Genomic DNA, 8,001 nt, shown 5'->3' on the forward strand with positions numbered 1-8,001 from the left:
CCTGTAACCCTAGCAACAGGTTACATATCAACACCTTTACCCTGACTCTAAACCTTACTGTAACCCTAGCAACAGGTTACATATCAACACCTTTACCCTGACTCTAAACCTTACTGTAACCCTAGCAACAGGTTACATATCAACACCTTTACCCTGACTCTAAACCTTACTGTAACCCTAGCAACAGGTTACATATCAACACCTTTACCCTGACTCTAAACCTTACTGTAACCCTAGCAACAGGTTACATATCAACACCTTTACCCTGACTCTAAACCTTACTGTAACCCTAGCAACAGGTTACATATCCACACCTTTACCCTGACTCTTAACCTTACTGTAACCCTAGCAACAGGTTACATATCAACACCTTTACCCTGACTCTTAACCTTACTGTAACCCTAGCAACAGGTTACATATCAACACCTTTACCCTGACTCTAAACCTTACTGTAACCCTAGCAACAGGTTACATATCAACACCTTTACCCTGACTCTAAACCTTACTGTAACCCTAGCAACAGGTTACATATCAACACCTTTACCCTGACTCTTAACCTTCCTGTAACCCTAGCAACAGGTTACATATCAACACCTTTACCCTGACTCTAAACCTTCCTGTAACCCTAGCAACAGGTTACATATCAACACCTTTACCCTGACTCTAAACCTTACTGTAACCCTAGCAACAGGTTACATATCAACACCTTTACCCTGACTCTAAACCTTACTGTAACCCTAGCAACAGGTTACATATCAACACCTTTACCCTGACTCTAAACCTTACTGTAACCCTAGCAACAGGTTACATATCAACACCTTTACCCTGACTCTAAACCTTCCTGTAACCCTAGCAACAGGTTACATATCAACACCTTTACCCTGACTCTAAACCTTACTGTAACCCTAGCAACAGGTTACATATCAACACCTTTACCCTGACTCTAAACCTTACTGTAACCCTAGCAACAGGTTACATATCAACACCTTTACCCTGACTCTAAACCTTACTGTAACCCTAGCAACAGGTTACATATCAACACCTTTACCCTGACTCTAAACCTTACTGTAACCCTAGCAACAGGTTACATATCAACACCTTTACCCTGACTCTAAACCTTACTGTAACCCTAGCAACAGGTTACATATCAACACCTTTACCCTGACTCTAAACCTTCCTGTAACCCTAGCAACAGGTTACATATCAACACCTTTACCCTGACTCTAAACCTTACTGTAACCCTAGCAACAGGTTACATATCAACACCTTTACCCTGACTCTAAACCTTACTGTAACCCTAGCAACAGGTTACATATCAACACCTTTACCCTGACTCTAAACCTTCCTGTAACCCTAGCAACAGGTTACATATCAACACCTTTACCCTGACTCTAAACCTTACTGTAACCCTAGCAACAGGTTACATATCAACACCTTTACCCTGACTCTAAACCTTACTGTAACCCTAGCAACAGGTTACATATCAACACCTTTACCCTGACTCTAAACCTTACTGTAACCCTAGCAACAGGTTACATATCAACACCTTTACCCTGACTCTAAACCTTACTGTAACCCTAGCAACAGGTTACATATCAACACCTTTACCCTGACTCTAAACCTTACTGTAACCCTAGCAACAGGTTACATATCAACACCTTTACCCTGACTCTAAACCTTCCTGTAACCCTAGCAACAGGTTACATATCAACACCTTTACCCTGACTCTAAACCTTACTGTAACCCTAGCTACAGGTTACATATCAACACCTTTACCCTGACTCTAAACCTTACTGTAACCCTAGCAACAGGTTACATATCAACACCTTTACCCTGACTCTAAACCTTACTGTAACCCTAGCAACAGGTTACATATCAACACCTTTACCCTGACTCTAAACCTTACTGTAACCCTAGCAACAGGTTACATATCAACACCTTTACCCTGACTCTAAACCTTACTGTAACCCTAGCAACAGGTTACATATCAACACCTTTACCCTGACTCTAAACCTTACTGTAACCCTAGCAACAGGTTACATATCAACACCTTTACCCTGACTCTAAACCTTACTGTAACCCTAGCAACAGGTTACATATCAACACCTTTGCCCTGACTCTAAACCTTACTGTAACCCTAGCAACAGGTTACATATCAACACCTTTACCCTGACTCTAAACCTTACTGTAACCCTAGCAACAGGTTACATATCAACACCTTTACCCTGACTCTAAACCTTACTGTAACCCTAGCAACAGGTTACATATCAACACCTTTACCCTGACTCTAAACCTTACTGTAACCCTAGCAACAGGTTACATATCAACACCTTTACCCTGACTCTAAACCTTCCTGTAACCCTAGCAACAGGTTACATATCAACACCTTTACCCTGACTCTAAACCTTCCTGTAACCCTAGCAACAGGTTACATATCAACACCTTTACCCTGACTCTAAACCTTACTGTAACCCTAGCAACAGGTTACATATCAACACCTTTACCCTGACTCTAAACCTTACTGTAACCCTAGCAACAGGTTACATATCAACACCTTTACCCTGACTCTAAACCTTACTGTAACCCTAGCAACAGGTTACATATCAACACCTTTACCCTGACTGTAAACCTTACTGTAACCCTAGCAACAGGTTACATATCAACACCTTTACCCTGACTCTAAACCTTACTGTAACCCTAGCAACAGGTTACATATCAACACCTTTACCCTGACTCTAAACCTTACTGTAACCCTAGCAACAGGTTACATATCAACACCTTTACCCTGACTCTAAACCTTACTGTAACCCTAGCAACAGGTTACATATCAACACCTTTACCCTGACTCTAAACCTTACTGTAACCCTAGCAACAGGTTACATATCAACACATTTACCCTGACTCTAAACCTTACTGTAACCCTAGCAACAGGTTACATATCAACACCTTTACCCTGACTCTAAACCTTACTGTAACCCTAGCAACAGGTTACATATCAACACCTTTACCCTGACTCTAAACCTTACTGTAACCCTAGCAACAGGTTACATATCAACACATTTACCCTGACTCTAAACCTTACTGTAACCCTAGCAACAGGTTACATATCAACACCTTTACCCTGACTCTAAACCTTCCTGTAACCCTAGTAACAGGTTACATATCAACACCTTTACCCTGACTCTTAACCTTCCTGTAACCCTAGTAACAGGTTACATATCAACACCTTTACCCTGACTCTTAACCTTACTGTAACCCTAGCAACAGGTTACATATCAACACCTTTACCCTGACTCTAAACCTTCCTGTAACCCTAGTAACAGGTTACATATCAACACCTTTACCCTGACTCTTAACCTTCCTGTAACCCTAGTAACAGGTTACATATCAACACCTTTACCCTGACTCTTAACCTTACTGTAACCCTAGCAACAGGTTACATATCAACACATTTACCCTGACTCTAAACCTTACTGTAACCCTAGCAACAGGTTACATATCAACACATTTACCCTGACTCTAAACCTTCCTGTAACCCTAGCAACAGGTTACATATCAACACCTTTACCCTGACTCTAAACCTTACTGTAACCCTAGCAACAGGTTACATATCAACACATTTACCCTGACTCTTAACATTACTGTAACCCTAGCAACAGGTTACATATCAACACCTTTACCCTGACTCTTAACCTTCCTGTAACCCTAGCAACAGGTTACATATCAACACATTTACCCTGACTCTTAACCTTACTGTAACCCTAGCAACAGGTTACATATCAACACATTTACCCTGACTCTAAACCTTACTGTAATCCTAGCAACAGGTTACATATCAACACATTTACCCTGACCTTACTGTAACCCTAGCAACAGGTTACATATCAACACATTTACCCTGACTCTTAACCTTACTGTAACCCTAGTAACAGGTTACATATCAACACATTTACCCTGACCTTACTGTAACCCTAGCAACAGGTTACATATCAACACATTTACCCTGACTCTTAACCTTCCTGTAACCCTAGCAACAGGTTACAAAGCAACACATTTACCCTGACTCTTAACCTTACTGTAACCCTAGCAACAGGTTACATATCAACACATTTACCCTGACTCTAAACCTTACTGTAACCCTAGCAACAGGTTACATATCAACACATTTACCCTGACCTTACTGTAACCCTAGCAACAGGTTACATATCAACACATTTACCCTGACTCTTAACCTTACTGTAACCCTAGTAACAGGTTACATATCAACACATTTACCCTGACCTTACTGTAACCCTAGCAACAGGTTACATATCAACACATTTACCCTGACTCTTAACCTTACTGTAACCCTAGCAACAGGTTACATATCAACACATTTACCCTGACTCTTAACCTTACTGTAACCCTAGTAACAGGTTACATATCAACACATTTACCCTGACTCTTAACCTTCCTGCAACCCTAGCAACAGGTTACATATCAACACCTTTACCCTGACTCTTAACCTTCCTGTAACCCTAGCAACAGGTTACATATCAACACATTTACCCTGACTCTTAACCTTCCTGTAACCCTAGCAACAGGTTACATATCAACACATTTACCCTGACTCTTAACCTTACTGTAACCCTAGCAACAGGTTACATATCAACACATTTACCCTGACTCTTAACCTTCCTGTAACCCTAGCAACAGGTTACATATCAACACATTTGTAGTTGATAGTTTGTTCAATATTTATCTGGCGATCAATCATGTTGTGTTGTATCAGCAGGAGATGAAGAAGCAGCACCCTCCTCTTCCTCACCAGGATGTCCAGAGAGAGATCAGAGAGGGGGAGTAACTGGGGATACACCATGATGGAGCCCTGATACAGAGGACAGAGCACAGGTGAGAGGGGGAGGAGGGTAACTGTGTTTGTGGAAGGGGAGGAGGGGAACTGTGTTTGTGGAGGGGGAGGAGGGTAACTGTGTTTGTGGAGGGGGGAGGGGAACTGTGTTAGTGGAGGGGGGAGTGTAACTGTGTTTGTGGACTGGGGAGGGTAACTGTGTTTGTGGAGGGGGAGGAGGGGAACTGTGTTTGTGGAAGGGGAGGAGGGGAACTGTGTTTGTGGAGGGGGGAGGGGAACTGTGTTTGTGGAGGGGGGGAGGGGAACTGTGTTTGTGGAGGGGGGAGTGTAACTGTGTTTGTGGACTGGGGAGGGTAACTGTGTTTGTGGAGGGGGAGGAGGGGAACTGTGTTTGTGGAAGGGGAGGAGGGGAACTGTGTTTGTGGAGGGGGGAGGGGAACTGTGTTTGTGGAGGGGGGAGGGGAACTGTGTTTGTGGAGGGGGGAGTGTAACTGTGTTTGTGGAGGGGGAGGAGGGGAACTGTGTTTGTGGAGGGGGGAGGGGAACTGTGTTTGTGGAGGGGGAGGAGGGTAACTGTGTTTGTGGAGGAGGGGAACTGTGTTTGTGGAGGGGGAGGAGGGGAACTGTGTTTGTGGAGGAGGGGAACTGTGTTTGTGGAGGAGGGGAACTGTGTTTGTGGAAGGGGAGGAGGGGAACTGTGTTTGTGGAAGGGGAGGAGGGGAACTGTGTTTGTGGAGGGGGGAGGGTAACTGTGTTTGTGGAGGGGGGAGGGTAACTGTGTTTGTGGAGGGGGAGGAGAGTATATGTGTATGTGTGTTTGTGAGAGAGAGAGAGAAATGAGAGAGAGAAATAATGAAGGAGAGAGAGCAAAGGAGAAACAGACAGAGACAATTACAGAGACAGTTACAGAGAGGAGGGTCTCTGTGTTCGTGTATAAGGCTATGCGTTGGTCTGAGGTGATTGTCTCTAATCTGGCTCAGCGGGGTGACGCAGTAACACACACACTCACCGTAATCTCATTATCTCTGTGTGTGTGTGTGTGTGTGTGTGTGTGTGTGTGTGTGTGTGTGTGTGTGTGTGTGTGTGTGTGTGTGTGTGTGTGTGTAAGCACAAGCCATTTGTCCGATGTGTGTTTTATTTGAGTGTGAATGTATAAACGTGCTGTAAGTGAAAGAACTATGAAGAAGAAGTTGAACGAGGTGAAGTGAAAGAGTAAAAGAGAGGTAGAGGAGGAGAAGATGGGAAGAGTGAGGCAGGGAGAAGGAGTGAATGGTGGAGTAGGGCACATGTGCTGCTGTAGCCTCATTAGCCTCTCGAGTATGTGTGTGTGTGTTTGTGTGTGTGTGTGTGTCAGTATTATCCTGTCAGAGGAAATCTAACTCCCCCCATTGTTTCTACTTATCTAAGAGAGAGAGAGAGACAGAGAGAGAGAGAGAGAGAGAAATAGAAAGAGTGTGAGTGATGAACGATTGATCAAGAAAAGACTGGGGAAATAAGAGCTAGGTGGATGAGACTGACAGACATGAAGGCAGGGAGAGACAGTGAGAAGGTACTCTGCAATAGAAGTGTTCACATGACTCCACCACCTTGTTTCTTGACAGTGAAATGCTTTGCTACACTGTGTCTATTGTTTAATGGCTCCTCCCTCACAACACTGTAGTAGACAACAATGGGATTAGATACCAGTGTTCTGTTTTACATTCTGATAAATAGACAACAATGGGATTAGATACCAGTGTTCTGTTTTACATTCTGATAAATAGACAACAATGGGATTAGATACCAGTGTTCTGTTTTACATTCTGATAAATAGACAACAATGGGATTAGATACCAGTGTTCTGTTTTACATTCTGATAAATAGACAACAATGGGATTAGATACCAGTATTCTGTTTTACATTCTGATAAATAGATAACAATGGGATTAGATACCAGTGTTCTGTTTTACATTCTGATAAATAGACAACAATGAGATTAGATACCAGTGTTCTGTTTTACATTCTGATAAATAGACAACAATGGGATTAGATACCAGTGTTCTGTTTTACATTCTGATAAATAGACAACAATGGATCCACATAGGAAGTCCAAACGACAAAAGTGTTCATTAGCGATATGTTATTAATGAGAAGGGACTAGAATGTATTGGATTAAATATGTTGTTGAGTGGTTTTAGTGTTTGGCATGAGCTGAAACCTCACTCAGTTTTTTTCATAATCTACTTTTGAAGAAGACAAATGCCCTGTAAATCTCCATGAATCATCTGGATGATCGTTAGCATCACATTTGCCCCGTGTCACAACTGTTATAACCCAGATGCAGATAGTACAGTTCCCAATCATTTATTATACCACAAAGGGCAGGTCGTCTACAGGCAGAGGTTTGTTGTCAGGTCAGAGTCAGGCAGGTACAGGATGGCAGAAAGATCAGGATCAGGGCTGAATGGTCAGAACCGAGAAAACTTGAGAAAAAACACTTGAGAAACAAGAAAACGTGAAATCACACTGGTAAAAACTGACAAGACAAACTGGCAACAGACAAACAGAAAGAGGAGACAGAAGTTGATGTATACGAAGGGTGCGGTGCAACAGAAGACGAACAGCAGAGAGGATAAGTACTTTAGAGATGGTTAGGGCCGATGAAACGGGGGGGGGAAGTTTACCGGAGTCCACCCGGAGGGGCAGGTCCCGAGTGGACAGCCATATCCTCTGACTGAGCCGATAGCAGGGAGCTGGGGTCCGGTGGCGATCCGCTTGTCGCCGATACCTGGAAGTGGTCTTCAACAGCTCAGCCCCGGCTCTCTTCCAGGTACGGAGACAGCAGCGGATTAACATCTGGGCAGAGGGATGGCTGACTTCCTCCTCTTGCTCGGGGAAGAGTGGGGGCTGATATCCCAAGAGACACTCGATGGGTGAGAGACCAGTAGCCGAGCAGGGAAGGCTGTTGTGGGCGTATTCCAACCAAAGAAATCAAACTTTGTCACCTGCACCGGATACAACAAGTGTAGACCTTACCATGAAATGCTTACTTTACAAGCCCTTAATCAACAGGGCAGTTCAAGTTCAAGTTGCTGGCTCCATGTGGTGGGGTTGGAGGAGACGAGTTAATGAAGGGCTGTTGCCAGGTCCTGATTGGCTCGCTCCAACTGGCC

The 8,001-nt window shown here is 43.6% G+C and overlaps 1 protein-coding gene across 1 annotated transcript in view; it reads left to right on the plus strand.

Moving 5' to 3' along the window:
* The first annotated feature begins 4,366 nt into the window (after positions 1-4,366).
* The window catches only part of LOC116360071 (FERM and PDZ domain-containing protein 1-like), a 69,342-nt gene continuing 65,707 nt past the window's right edge, over positions 4,367-8,001 (plus strand). The window contains exon 1 of the mRNA XM_031814583.1: positions 4,367-4,890. The gene's annotated coding sequence lies outside the window, so the exon portion shown is untranslated. The remainder of the gene's footprint in view (positions 4,891-8,001) is intronic.

The sequence above is a fragment of the Oncorhynchus kisutch genome, unplaced genomic scaffold (assembly GCF_002021735.2).
Source record: "Oncorhynchus kisutch isolate 150728-3 unplaced genomic scaffold, Okis_V2 Okis07a-Okis12b_hom, whole genome shotgun sequence".
NCBI classification, from domain to species: domain Eukaryota; kingdom Metazoa; phylum Chordata; class Actinopteri; order Salmoniformes; family Salmonidae; genus Oncorhynchus; species Oncorhynchus kisutch.